Below are 16220 nucleotides of genomic sequence, written 5' to 3' on the forward strand. Positions count from 1 at the left end.
CTAGTACAAAGGAAGAAATACTATGCTTATATGAGTCCGATTAACAGATTTGTCGGAAGGCGACTATTTGTTTGTGAGGCGGCGGCCTCTTTCAGACCTTTGTCCTCACATTTTATCCTCTTTGGGTACTGAATTTGCGTATGAGATTCTCTTGCTTCATTTACTTTCCGGTTTAGTTTTATTTGTCGATTTTCCACTTGTATTGTGTGTTGTTCACATTTCATTCATGTAGTAGTTTCTCTTCCATTACATGCATCGAGCCTGTACCAGGAGAACTCCTTTTCTCTGGGGTGAAACCAGAAGGAACTTTCGCACGTTCTGGAAGAGCTGCCTGGAATTTGGAGTGCAAGGTCTTACGCAAGTGGGCTGCTTGGACAATCGGATGAGCCTTTCAGGGATTATCCTCCCTGATAAGGTTCCTTGAACAATGAGTGGCGGTATGGCAGACTCGTGTCCTCAATAGCAGAACGGGAAACCACTGGTGGAAGGGATGAGAAATCTGCTTTGTTACTAACCTTCGAGTGGAGTTCTCAAGCGCCTACTTGCCTTTATGCTGCTGTGCGTGATCTCCAGAGAAGTTTCCTCACGCAAAATACATAGCAATTCCGTCTGTGTGCAAATTTTCGAGTTTTGTCCTTTCAGTGAGAACAGTGAGTGAAACCCAACAAATTTCCAGAATTCCTGACGGACAAGTCTGGACGCGAGAACAAGACAACACTCGTCTCCAGGTTCCATACAAACTTATGTCCCTAGTGGATACATTTTAACTTTATGGTGCGAGCTAGGGAACGGAATTCCAGATCCCCCACTGAAAGAGCCCTTAGACGCTTTCTGGGATTGACTAGAGAAGATTGTGCGTGGTATCCTTCCGAGGTCAGAAGGAATGCTACCGAAAACTGAGGGAGGCATTCGTAGTCGAATTCGGATTCATACGGGTGTTCTGCTTCGAACTTCCACTCGGTGAGGTTACTCCGGACTCCGCAGTCGTAAATGTATTTAGTCACTTCGGCTCTCTGCCAAGTCTTCGAGGTTTCGCTTTGAACTTACGCCCATCCCCGTAGGGTAATGAGGAGGATGACAAGCAACAGTTACCACCGGTCGCAGTTTCGAGTACCCCGACTTGTCGGTAACCCCCTCAATGGCAGTCACGATAAAATCGCATTTGCAGTGCCCCTCCGCGATTACATCTGCTGCTCGTGGTCTCGCGGGAGCGTTCTCGCCTCCCGAGCACGGGGTCCCGGGTTCGATTCCCGGCGGGGTCAGTGATTTTTCCTGGCTCGAGATGACTGGATGTTGTTGTGTCGGCTTCATCATCATCATTCATCCCCATCACGGTCGGAGGAAGGCAATGGCAAACAGCCTCTACTAGGACTTTGCCTAGTAAAGCTTTGAGGGTCTCCCGCTTCCTCGATTGCGGGAATCACGATATGTTGAAGGAAGAGGAGTTCATTCTTGTATTCCGTTTTAGATTTCCTTAGCTTGATTTACGCGCTTCACGTATTGGTAGGCAGGTTTTTCCGCAAACTAATTCTCACTTCAAAGGATATTTCCATTCATAAACACGTATTAATTCGTTATTGAGTTAACTCACTGGAGCTCACCCGCCTAGTTATGTTTCTTTCTGATTCTTCCTTTATTCATTGATCTGTTGGAAGCAATTTTACTTTATTTGTGTAATTTTAAAGTTTTGCAAACAAGTCTGAACGCACGCATATTTCGTGTCTTGTGTGTCTTAACCGTAAATGTTCAGCATCATCCTGGGGGTGACCCTAAGAACAATTTATTTTCCTCTGGTTGTCCTATTTTAATTATGTAAATTTAATCTCACATTGCCCGCCCCCGGTAGCTGAGTCGTTAGCGCAACTGAATGTCATACCTAACGGCCCGGCTTCGATTCCCGGCTGGGTCGGAGATTTTCTCCGCTCAGTGACTGGGTGTTGTGTTGTCCTTATTATCATCATTTCATCCGCATCGACACCCCAGTCGCCGCAGTCGCGTCAACTCGGAAGACTTGCACCCAGCGAACGGTCTACACGACGGGAGGCCCTACCCACACGGCATTTCCATTTCCGTCTCACATTCTTTTATAACGTCTAAGTTTATGTGCCATGAGTGATTTGCTCATATTGTTTCAATACGTATTACTTCACCAGTTCAAACTCTCAGAAATCATTAAAGTAAGTTATTCAAGTGATATGCCCAGTACTCCAGCCACAAGCAATAGGCGAGGCCACTGACGAATTCAGGGACTCATCAAATGACATTTCTTTATGTGCGCGACAGTTGATCTTCCAAGTAGCCTATTAGCTTCGTGGGAGAATCTATTTATTATGATCTGCTATGATATATTCAGCGTCAGTCTAATGAGCGTACCCACGGATTATCCGATAAGCAAGAGGTCTTGTTCAGAGCACACACGGCCTCTGTCAAGTTTTACGCTTTGGCACCAGAACTGAGTTATCTGTATGAAGCACCACAAAAACCAATTCATTTAATTAATTAATGTTACGTGGAGTACCTGGATGTGTCGCGACTTACACTTTTGTTTCATAACATCGACGAAGTATTTCTTTTTTCGTGTAATGTCTCATACGTACACACACACACACACACACACACACACACACACACACACACACACACATACCTAATCTGAATAGGACTGACTGTTTCACAGGAAGACTAATATGACGTGGATCACTGGTACAGGTCTAGCGGATAAAACGGTTTGGCACCCTGTGCGATGTGACGTTGCCACTGTACGGGCTTCTCTTTAAGCCGGAGCGGCTCGCCCCCTTAATCGGGATTCGATTCGCCGCTCCATCGAAGCGAACAGTTCCTGCTATCGGCCTTAATGATTCGATCGCGCAGATTTGATTAATCTGTTACTGCACTCTGTGCGATCCTATTATTGCGTCATTTTATCGTGTAACCGGCCGGTGATCTCTTTTTCCGCTTCCGCTTCTCATATCCCGTATAGCACCAGGGCAGACGCCAAGTTCTCGGCAGGGCTGTTCCCGTGGCCCTCAGTGGCTGGACGTGAATAATTCAACGACCTCTGACATTCGCAAACTCGTTTCCCTGCAACGCCTTGTAATGTCGTATTAGAATGCAGTCTGCCCACAGGTTTCCCAATAACATCCAGTCCAACTCTGCTGACAAAGTTCATTCTGTTCTGCACACTGTTTCATGTTTACCAGCTACCCACCCGGCAAACTCAACGCGAAACTACCATTCTGCTTTTAAACACGCGAGTTAAAATAGAATTTCGCCAAGGAAACTGCGTTTGTCCTCATCTGTACCGAATTAATTATCTGTCAAATTTCCTATTATTTGGAGTGCTGCCTTAGCAAGACTCATAATTGAGTGAATTTGTAGCAATAAACAGTGTTGACAGTTGAACATCCCATTCGCCGTATATATACGCGCTGATTTATAAACTGACCACATATTTATGAAACTTTATGGATTAAAATTATTAAATATAGACAAAGGAAAGCCAATTCTGCTGGATAGGCATATGTGCTACGTAAATCTATCACTTTTAATCAGTACATTTGCAAGACTTCCGACTGACGGTAAACCTCCTACAGAACAATGGTAATATGAAAATCGTGGTAGCATCAACTTCCTAGATCTGAACGTCAGTAAAGAAACAATTTACAGCCTTCGAAGTCCATACCAAAACAACAACAACAGACACCATCACACACAGCTCATCTCACCATCCGACGATGTACAAACATGATGCATACAGACCACTAGTTAACAGAGTCAGCAGTATACCGAAAGGCAAATGTGCGAGGCTTGATGTACTCAGCACAATCAAACAAACAGCTGCAGCAAATGGCTGTGATGACACACTTATTGACAACCTTAAGCAGAAAAGAAAGAACTGTAATAAATCAACTGCCGCACAGGAAATGAAAAAGCAACCCTCCACTAGCATGTCATTCACAGGCAAACTCTCATACGAAATCGCAAATATTTTCAGACAGCACATCATTAACATTACCTTCACAATAAGCAACAAACTGCAACATATACTGAGACAAAAAATAAAGACCCACATAGATAACCGCACACAATAGGGCATTTATAAAATAGTGTGTAATACATGCAAAGTTCTTTACTTAGATCTAACAGAGATTTCAGAAAATGGTACAAGAATATATACAGGTAAATGCCTACCACACAAACGATTATAGTGTATAAGCAACAGTACCAACAAAGAGGGCACTCGCCTTCCATTCCATGACATTGTGAATGATATTCGTATATTACATAACATGGACAAGGGACATCAAATGGATTTATATGAAGAGTTAGAAATTTTCATTCATGACACAGTGCATGGTAAAATATTAATACATATAACCTAGAGAGTAACAATATTAATTTCTTCAAAAGCTTCTCTAATGCTGAATGCTTATTTTAACCAGAAGTATAGTCTTTAACAATGAAAAAGTAACTAGGTTATGTAATTTGTGTCGTGACATAAATACAGCTAGACAGAAAAATTTTCATTGTTTATCACAGCAATTAAGACTATTCGGAATGACTTATAACATCTGAATATGAAAGTGTTAAGCTTTGGTGTGTTCGTTACAGATAAGTATATTTCCAACAAAAATGTAAGTAAATGCTCCAATGAAATGATATAAACATGAAAATTCATTTAGTGTATACATTAAAAAATGTATCTTTTTACATACGATTGTATTTCGGTACATAACTTCACTGGCACAGGCACTAGTTTAACATAATCATATGTACATGCAAAGCACTCATACATGTGTATATAAAGCACGTAAAGATAGCAGCATACTGCCGAAACGCATCCTGTTAATTAAATATTTATAGTGAGTGAGTGAAACTAGAAATTCTTTCATAGATTCACAATACAATCGCAGCCCTCCAAACGAACCATATAACATGGATAAATTTAGGATAAAATTGTAAATTTGTCATGGGATTATGTGTGAAAACAAATTTTTGGTATTTTGGCCGCGACAAATCAGAATAAAAAAATCGAGCTTTCTACGACAACCTACATCGTCTTTCTCAAGGAATGAGTGAATGTCGAGGTTCTCGAAGGAGGCTCTATTTGACGGTTGATGAATACTGATAACATCTTATACTGTTACAGAATTATAGTCATTACTACGAGATTGATAGCAGTGTGTGGAGGGGCACGAAGTTACTATATTAACTCGAGTAAAAGAAGGACGCTGCTCGCTATACTTGGGTGTTGTTTGTCGTGGTGTATTACACTGACATTACAAAACTCATATGATACTTCCTAATAACATGTCGGATCTCCTTTTTCCGGTCGTTAAGCAGCAGTGACACGTGGCATGGACTCAATGAGTCGTTGGAAGTCCCCTGCAGAAATATTGCGCCGTTCTGCCTCTACAGCCGTTCGTAATTGCGAAAGTGTTTCTGGCTGCATGATTTGTGCACTAACCGACCTCTCGATTATCAATTCATACCGGGCGACCTGTGTGGTCAAGCCATTAGCTCCAATTATCCAGAATGTTCTTCATACCAATGACAAACAATTGTGGCACGGTGACATGGCACATTACCATCCATCGAAATTTCATCATTGTTTCGAAACATTAAGCCCATGAATGTCTGAAAATGGTCTAGAAGTAGCCGTAAATAACTATGTCCGGTCAATGTTGCGTTCCGTTCCGATCAAACAAAGTGACCTTGCCTCGCTCACAACTTGGGTCCACGTCTTCGTGGGGTCTGCGCAACTCTAGAATCCTACCATTAGCTCTAGCCAGATGAAATCCTGACTCATCTGACCAGGCCGCAGTTTCCCAGTCGTCTGGGGTCCAACCGATGTTGTCACAAGCCCAGGACAGGCGCTGCAGGTGATGTTGTTTGCAAAGGAAACAGCATCGGTCATTTGCCGCCATATTCCATTAACGCCAAATTTCGCCAAACTCTCCCAACGTTCGTCGTAAATTCCACATTGTTTTCCGCGGTTATTTCAAGCAGTGTAGCTTGTCTGTTAGCAAACGTCGCTGCTCTTGGTCGTTAAGTGAGGCCGTCGGCCATTGATCTACATCTACTCAGCGTCTCACCGTACGGTGTGTGACGAAGGGAACCATGTACCACTGCTTGTCATTTCCTTTCCCGTTCCACTCGCTTATAGAGCTCATACCTCCGTATGAGCCCGAATTACTCGCATCTTCTCTTCGTCGTCCTTACGCTCAATGTATGTTGGCGGCAGTAGCATCGTTAGATAGTCAGCTTCTAATGCCGGTTCTCCAAATTTTCACAATAGAGTTTCTCAGAAAGAACCTATCCTTCCCTCCAGGGATTCCCATTTGAGCTCCAGAATCATCTCAGTACGACGTAAGTGTTGTCCGAATCTACCGGTAGCAGATCGCCTCTGAATTGCTGCTTCGATGTCTTCCTTCAATCCGACCTCTTACGCATCCCAAACACTCGGGCATTACTCAAGAACAGGTAGCACAAGCGTACTATATGCGGTCTCCTTAACAGGTGAACCACTGTCTCCTAAATTTCTCCCTATAAACCGAAGTTGACCAGTCGCCTTCCCTAACACAGTTCTCACATGCTTTTTCCACCTCATATCGCTTTGCAACGTTACGCCCAGAGAATTAAACGTCTTGACCGTGTCAAGCAGGACACTAGTAATAATGTATCCGAACATTACAGGTTTGATCTTCCTACTCATCCGTATTAACTTACTCTTTGCGACGTTGGTATGTATGCCCGAGCTATTGTTGTCCATGTTGGTTAGCTGTCGATTCTAATAAGATCAGCCCTATCACTGAACTGTCACAGTAACTCACTCTCTGCCCTACCTTCCTATTCATTACGAATCCTTCTCCAGGTATACCATTTTCTCGTGCTGTTGATCCTTTACTCATCCGATCAGAGATCCTTGCCTTCTTTCCCTTTTACATCACTGACCTCCACTATACATAGATTGAACGTTAGCCTATCCCATTTCAGATTTTCTTGTTTCCCTACCATGTTAAAACTTCTGACATTCCACACCCCGATTCGTAGAACGTTACCTTTTCGTGGGTTATTCAGTCTTTTCCCAATAGTCCATCCCCACTTGGCAGTCCCTCGCGGAGATCAGAATTGACGACATTCCGGAATCTTTTGGCAATGTAGATTTCATCATGACACTTTTACATTACAGTCCACATGTCCTGTGGATCATATTATGTGTGTTTAATGCAGTGGTTTCCATTGCCTTCTGCGTCCTGAAGGCGTTGATCACTGCCGATTCTTCCGTCTATAAGCGCTGTTTCCCACTGCAAACGCAAGAGAGTGCCCCTTGCCTCTGTCCGCTCCTCCGCCCTCTTTGACAAGGCCGTTGGTAGAATGAGGGAGAATTCTTATCCCATAAGTCTTCGGCCGCCACTGCTTATGATTTTTATTCATAATTTAAGCGCTGACGGTTTTCTGATGGGACTAATCACGTTTTGATCACTAATCAAAGACGCTATCCCTTTTTTGCCTTAGATCGCTTGTTTCCTTCTTCTTTTCCTTTATTACGCCTCGAGACAGGAAAGGGAGCTGCGAAAATATATCTACTTGCCATCCCCACTTGTGAGATAAGAAAAAAAAGAACTGCAACTCTTCAGGCTCTGGTGCCTATCTACGCCTATCCCAAAACAACCAACGTATTACTAAAAGGGGGTATGAAAGGAACAAAGTAAGGGGAGAGAACATAATGGGAACTATGAAATGAAAGGATTTGTGGAGAGGTCTATTTATATTTATATGTACCTGCATTCCTGGAGTCCCTCTCGCCCTCGAAGTTTGGAAGATGCAAACGTTTCGTCTTAAAATTTTAATGGAGATTCCGTTCGTGGCATGATGTTGGCCAAATACGCCTCATTATTTCATGGTCTATGCGTTCCAGTTGGAAAGCGGGTCCTTGAAAGGCGCTCCATAGAAAATTAGAAAAAGCTGCTCGTACATGGTGTTGCGAACAGGTGGGCAGCGTCGATCATTAAGTTCCGATATCTCTTTGGGACATAAAAAATAGCAGGCTATCTGGCCGCGTATGCTATTTACAGCGTTACTTTCCGATCGCAGGGTAATGAATCACGTCCGGGAATAAAAGTGTCGGGAAAGTGATCTGAGCAGGTGTCTGCCGGGTAAAGGGAAGCCAAGATACGCTGCGCGAGCCTCCAGACGTCAGACGACGGACCACATGAAAATCGATGGGCGTACACTCGTCCACACCACAGTGAAAACATAGGGGCGTGTCAGCGAGGCAGATGCAGTGCAAACGATACTGGCTGTTTGCGATTGACGGTGATATACTCGGCGGAGTGGACGCTGGTTTCGAGAAAGACTACATGCAACACTTTACATAAACAATGCCATAAGGTCAGGGGAAATTTGTGTTCGATGGGTTTGAGTGTATCGATGCATTTGTAATGCTTCGTGTACAGTCTTTGTCTTGATTATTTGTGGAAGTGGTAAGGAGTGGAGGATGTAATTTAGTTCTAGAAAGCAAAGCCGAAAGTTATAAGAGGGGGTTGGAATGCCTGGTGACATGACTGGGGCTGACATGGTGCCTGGCTCATACTCATGGATAAGCATTATGGTGTTGCTCGTCGGGGAACGGCACAAGAGTTTCGAAGCTAACAAAAATAGCCACAGCTCTGTCTGGCACGCGGATTGTGTCAAACACACCACGCACCGGTCGAAGGGCTAATAAGGCTTACTGAACTTTGAGTAACATCCCAGTACAGATAGAAGATCCCATCCCAATCAACATACGTAAGCGAAGGTAATCGGCACCGGGAATGCTTGTGCCACGTGTGAGATGCGAGAGGCATGGTTGACATTGAAGTATTGTCCACGCTGTACAATGGATCTATGCCAGTGATCAACGAGACCACCACTGGTCATTTGGAGGAGACGACTGCTGCTGGTTACCGCCGAACGACAGATATCACTCATGAAATCGATGCTCAAGCAGTGGGCGGTGGTGGCCACTCTTACAAGAGGAAGGCCTCAGACACTGCCAACCGATTCGGCTCAAATTTGGCAGGTCGCTTGTGTACAGCCTAAAACGAAGGACTCTGAGATACTGTGGGTCAACGCCCGCGCGTTTTTGAGAAAATCACCTCTAAAGGTTATGACGAGCAATCGACTCAAAATTGTAGGGATCGATAGGTAATTGCAAATAGAGCATTTTTCATCATCAGGTATGGGGTCCGAAAACGCATACTTTTCCAGAAATCGAGGTAAGAAACTTTTACAACTGCCGCTTCTGTACCCACGTGGTAAACGCTTTTCGCCGACAGCACCGATAGCGTAACGGCCCAGCTAACTCTGCATAAAGTCCCAGTGCAACTGATATCGATATTTCGCCGGCACGAGAGCCCAACATGTTCGGTCAGAGAGCCAGCTGGCCTCTGTAATAAAAAACTGAGTGGAAGGATCAACAAAAAACGAACTTGACCGGATGTCATGTGACGTCCGCAACGACCAAACAAAAAAAAAAAAAAAAAAAAGTAACTGGCTGGGAACCCGGGTTCGAACCACGAAGAAACCTAGCGGATATTCTTCTTTTCGTTTGTATTTTTACATATCTCGATTGATAGGGATAGGAGGGTTAATAAGGTAAGTAAGTCAATAAGGAATATAAGGTTTTAAAACATTCTCATGAAATGTTCTGTAAATCGTATTCGTCAGTTTCCTGGATTTGGAGCAGGTAATGTAAACATTTTTCAACGTTTCCAGAGGTTGTGATGGGATATTGCACCGTGTACGAATGTGTCATTGTTTTTACTACCAACTGCGACAAGGGTTCGTTTTTCTCCCTTATGCGATAACGTGAGTCGAATGGTCACCCGATACTCGCATCCTGTTTGATCGGTGTTTATCACCTAATCACGATTAAAACCGGTCATAAGTGACACCGTTTGCGTGCTGGAAAGAGCCGCCGCTTTCTGCATATCTTCTATATTTTGTACCTCCTTATGAGAGACGTATTTAGTGACGTGCCGTTGACGAATTTTATACTCCGATTTGAAATTTCTTGCCCTAGATAATGATGCAGTAAACATAAAATCCTTGTTGGCCGTATACTGAAGCGCTGCACGTGCATCCCACTCCTGAAGTATTCGCGTTGTTACATTCTCGTTACGACAACGAGATTCGACAAATCGGTCGTATGTCAACTTATTTATCGTCTGGTATTTGTCGTACCTTGTCCCTCCTTTAACGATATCACTTTTCCATAATTTCAAGTCCTTCTTCCTTTTCAGGGCTGTTGTTGCTCCATTCTTTTGCAGTGTTTGTAAGTTCCAATTTGGATGATTCGTGGCTAGCGCTACCGCCTTTACTTTTACTTCAAGGGGTATAGCGCCGTAGTTCAATCGTTTAGTAACCCGTTCGTAATACTCATCGGGAACAGATGAAGCACATATTCATAGTAACGTGGAGATTTCCAAAGTGTTATGACCGTTTTGCGATTCACTAGTCGGGATATCTTCCACTGAATCACCTTCTGCTTCGTCTTCATGGTATAGTACTTCAGTATCAACAAAAGTCATTTCGCTTGTCAGCTCCAAAAATCGCTCGACGATAGCAGCTCCTATCAATCTGGAACGCCGAGAAACAGAACTGCCTGCTTCCAGTAGAGCACTGATAATGCATCTGTCTTGCAACACTTTTACAAACCAAAACACAGCGTCGGTAACTTCCCGCTTGCCGCCTTCTGTAACAGGCTGCCAACTATATATTGCAGCGCTAGTCGAAGGGTGTACATCCTCCATTATTCAGAGTATTCACTTGAAAGATATGACATAACAAACAATAACTAGTTACTGCGGCATAAACAGACGAACCAATTACTAGAAACTACATACAGTACTCATCATATGTTACTTATGGAAGAACACTGTACTTATTCACAAAACGTATTTCATTCGGCGCATTAACGATAGAAAAATCACCACATGTATACGCGAGGTTAGCGGCAGCCTAATGACGGAAAACAACTCATTCCGATTGACTTCTATAAGGCTCGTACTGGACACCTTCACTCTTCCAGGTTCACAACTATCATATGACGAAGAGGCAACCTGGACAACATAACTCTCCCCGCATGCATTATGATTCGTGCCTCGCGAGAAATAATCAATACCAAAATAATATCTAATTATATTTCAATCAGCATATGAATAAACACAAATTATAAAAACAAAACTCGACAGAAACATTAAAGAATTTATCTGTGATCCCTCCAGAGGAATTCGCAGCACTCTTACTCGGAGTTGTTTTCATGTGACAAGGCTTAAAAGTTTAGTAATTTACTAACTCACGGCGTTTGGGAAATTAGTTGGCCTACCTTATTTTTATCATTCCTTATTGATTTACTTAAAAACTTTGAGGTTCGCCGATGACATTGTAATTCTGTCAGAGACAGCAAAGGACTTGGAAGAGCAGTTTAACGGAATGGACAGTGTCTTGAAAGGACGGTATAAGATGAACATCAACAAAAGCAAAACGAGGATGATGGAATGTAGCCGAATTAAATCGGGTGATGCTGAGGGAATTAGATTAGGGAATGAGACACTTAAAGTAGTAAAAGAGTTTTGCTATTTGGGGAGCAAAATAGCTGATGATGGTCTAAGAAGAAAGGATATAAAATGTAGACTGGCAATTGCAAGGAAAGCGTTTCTGAAGAAGAGATATTTGTTAACATCGAGTATAGATTTAAGTGTCAGGAAGTTGTTTCTGAAAGTATTTGTATAGAGTGTAGCCATTAATGGAAGTGAAACATGGACGATAGATAGTTTGGACAAGAAGAGAATAGAATCTTCCGAAACGTGTTGTTACAGAAGAATGCTGAAGATTAGATGGGTAGATCACATAACTAATAGACTTGGGGAGAAGAGGAGCTTGTGGCACAACTTGACTAGGAGAATGGATCGGTTGGTAGGACATGTTCTGAGGCATCAAGGGATCACCAGTTCAGTATTAGAGACCAGCGTGGAGGGTAAAACTCGTAGAGGGAGACCAAGAAATGAATACACTAAGCAGATTTAGAAGGGTGTAGGCTGCAGCTTGCACAGGATAGGGTAGCTTGGAGAGCTGCATGAAACCAGTCTAAGGACTGAAGACCACAGCAACACAACTTTGATTTACTTACGTCATTAACCGTCCAATCCCTGTCAACTGAGATATGGAAAAATTGAAACGAAAAGAAGAACGAGCGCTAGGTTTCTTCGAGATTCGAACCCTCGTTTTCCGATTCCCACCCAGTTAACTTGGCCGTTACGCTAACGGCGCTGTCGACGAAAAGCGTTTACCATGTGGGTACAGAAGCGGCATTTGTAAAAGTTTTATTCTTCGATTTCTGGAAAAGTTTGCTTTTGCGGGCCCCATACCTGATGATGAAAAATGCTCTATTTACAATTATCTACCGATCCCTACAATTTTGAGTCGATTGTTCGTCATAAGCTTTAGGGGTGATTTTCTCAAAATTGCGGGGGTGTTGACCCACAAGATCTTACAGCCCTCCGTTTTAGGTTGTACACAAGCGACCTGCGAAATTTGAGCCGAATCGGTTGGCCGGTGTCTGAGACCTTCCCCTTGTTAGAGGAACGACATATCTGGCATGTAAGTGATTTTCATTCATTCATTTCCCGGCCTTTTCCAAGTATACCTCCTCCTCTTGTGATTCTTGAACAGGGTATTCGCTATTACTAGCTGAAACTTGTTACAGAACTCAGTTAGTCTTTCTCCTCTTTCATTCCTAGTCCCAAGCCCATATTCTCCTGTAACCTTTTCTTCTACTCCTTCCCCTACAACTGCATTCTGTGAGTAGTGCCAGTAAAATCGATCAGCGCAGTAGCAGCTGCTTAAGCGTTACGTTGCAAACGCGTTCTTGTGATTTACTAGGTGGCAAAACTAAATAATGTTGTTCCTAATTCCCCCCGCATCTCATACCGAACGCACACTGATGTACAGTCTGGAATGATATGCACTGACGAGCCAAAACATCATGACCGCCCCACCTGCTTAATAGCGAGTTGCTCCACATTCGGGACGCAATAAAGTAGTGCTTCGCCGCGACAAGGTTTCGAGAACTTTCTGGTAGATTTCTGAAGATATGTGCCACCCGATGTCTAGAAATAGATCATGCTATTAATGTAAATTACAAGCCAGTGGTTTGTGGTCGCGGCGCTGGCTCCCGATAGGCTCCATGACTTCGCTTTCATGCTCTTTCACTGTTGTCCCATTAGAAAGTAAGACGGAATGGCTAGTGTATATAAGTATTACATGAAATAAATATAGTTAATTATATATTGACGATAAACAATGTAAACAAAAAAATAGTACAGAGTGCTAATAGTTTGGGATATATTTGTCTAGTTAGCATATTTAAGCGATTAACATTGCAAGATCACAGGTTAATGAAAGAGCGAGATAACTGATTGTACATGTGAAACGCTGGTACATTACTAACAGATATAACCGCCAGAATGTGTAATGCAACCATGCAAACGTGGCTGTATTGTGTTTCACAGGTGCCGGATTTCAGTTTGTGTTATAGAGTTCCATGACCGTTGGAGTTGAATGGTCAATCCAGGCACAGTTAATGCAGTTTGTGGATGACGCTGGTGCTCCACTTGGAGTCAGAGCTGGTGTTCGAGCAGACCAAAACAACGTGTCGATACCTTGTGGAGCATGTTTCCAACAGCGGTATGTGGACCAGGGTTTTCCCGTTGGAAAACACCCACTGGAATGCTGTTCATTAATGGAAGCACTACAGGTCGAATCACAAGACTGATTTAGAAATTTACAGTCTTTGTGCAAGGGATAACCATGAGAATACTACTACTACAATACGAAATTCGCCCCAGGTGAAGCTCCAGCGTGCCTAACACGCAGATAAGTTGGTTTCAGGGACACAGCTGTCTTCCTAAGCAACACGCAGGCACCACTGGCATCGAGACAGAACTAGCTTCTTTCGTCAGCACATACAACAGACCTCCACCTTGCCCTCCAATGCGCTCTCACGTGACACGACTGAAGTTACAAATGGCGGTGGTTTGGGGTGTGTGTTATTCACGCTGCAGAGCATACGGGTCGGAGATGTCCTTCCAGTAAAACGATTTGTTACAGTCTGCCAACTGCTCCCCAGATTGGTGCTGCAGATGCAGTACGATGCGCCAGAGCCATACGCCGAACATGATGCTCGTCCCTCCTGGTAATGTCAAGTGTCCCTTCGAAGCCCGTACTTGCGACCATATATTGTCGTGATCATCACTGTCAGCGATCATGCACAGTGGCTACATTCCCGCCGTTATTTCTTCGATACTGCAGAACACCCAGCTTCACAGATTCCTATTGGAAGACCTCTTTTAACTTCGTGAGGTGTTGATGATGGCATGTTTGTCACCTTAAAGGCATTCTTGAGTAACATCAACTCATCACGACCAATCTCAAAGGTAACTAACGACCGTTAGAGCGTGTATTTAAAGCACACGTAATTTGCATCCTTATAGTAGCGCTTATAGTCTTATGCGAATGGTGCGGAATTACGATAGATGTCACCTTTCAGATGTAGAAATGTAGAAACACGCTTACCAGCTTCTGTTTGTGTTCCACAACTCCTTCCAGCTCTTCAGATTTTTTTTTGTTTTTTTTGCGTCAGTGCTTTAAGTAAGCGTGAGAATAAAATTTATGCGCTCATGCCTTAGGGGTTAAAACACTTACGTTTGCACACATACTGCGACCTTGCACAATATAGGCACATGAGCCTGAATATTTAGTGTGTGCCTATAGCTCAACAACCAACCAAAATTTAAACTGTCTACTAATTCGCTAAATGTTGGAAGAGTATGTACACAATGACTGCCACGGATATCTTGAAAGATCCAAATATAATCTGCTAGTCAAATGCGATAACGTGGGATGCACTCTTCAGAACTAGTTGTATCATACAACAGATGTAAAAATTATTTCTTCCGTTACGTGGGCCGCGAGGGGCACCCGCGTGATCTCAGGCGCCTTGCCGCGGTTCGCGCGGCTCCCCCGTCGGAGGTTTGAGTCCTCCCTCGGGCCTGGGTGTGTGTTTCGTCCTTAGCGTAACTTAGATTAAGTAATGTGTAAGCCTAGGGACCGATGACGTCAGCAGTTTGGTCCCATATGAACTTACCAGCATCGTCACGTGGTCTACTTGGAGTGCAGTGGAAGCTATTGTGCTGATTGTCACTCTGTTCAGTTACTGGTAGCGTAATCATACAAATTAACTTTTGAAGTAGTTCTAATGGTCGACACAGTTTCTCGAAATTAACCTTAGTCTTCCCAACGATGCCACTAATTACTTTTTTACGAGTGCACGACCAACCATTTCGCAACAGGGAACTCTTAAGGACAACGCTTTGGCAGTTTTACAGTTAAATGTAGCACTTTGAGTTTTGACTAGCCACGACTGCGGCAATAGAAGCGGCGGCCTCCGCCAAGCTCATGCATCACGAACACTGTAATAACTACGCCACTCCCACGCTCTCTACAGTGGGGTTTCCAAACTGTGTTCCTCGGAACACAGGTGTGTCAGCGGGAAGAGAATAAGTACTCTGCAAACAGCTGTTAATAAGCTGGCGCTTTTTCCCTACAGTTTTACGATATTATTTACTTTTAAAATTTTATTATGATTTTTGCGTTATTTGACGTTGAAGTACAAACTGTACAATTTCTGGGCGGGAAGGCGTGTCGGTCCCTGGCACGAATCCGTCCGGAGGATTAGTGTTGAGGTCTGGTGTGCCGGCCAGTCTGTGGATGGTTTTTAAGGTGGTTTTCCATCTGCCTCGGCGAATGCGGGCTGGTTCCCCTTATTCCGCCTCAGTTACATTATGTCGGCTGCGCAAACACTTTCTCTACGTAGGCGCACACCATACTTACTCTACCAGGACAACATTGGGGTTATACTCGTCTGGTGTGAGACGTTCCCGCGGGGGCCGGGGTGGGGGGAGATGGGGTGTCCATTGGGGACCGAACCGCGTAATAACCCTGGGTTCGGTGTGGGGCGGCGCAGGGGTGAGTGGACTTCTGTAACCTGCTGTAGGGTTGTAAACCACTGACGGCTACGGCGGGCGGGGGGGGGGGGGGGGGGGAGCCTCTTCGTCGTTTCTAGATTACCAGTTCCATACAAAACAATACAATCACTGTACAAAAGAAGTTGCTCT

This window comes from Schistocerca piceifrons, chromosome 3 (assembly GCF_021461385.2).
Source record: "Schistocerca piceifrons isolate TAMUIC-IGC-003096 chromosome 3, iqSchPice1.1, whole genome shotgun sequence".
Taxonomy (NCBI): Eukaryota; Metazoa; Arthropoda; class Insecta; order Orthoptera; family Acrididae; genus Schistocerca; species Schistocerca piceifrons.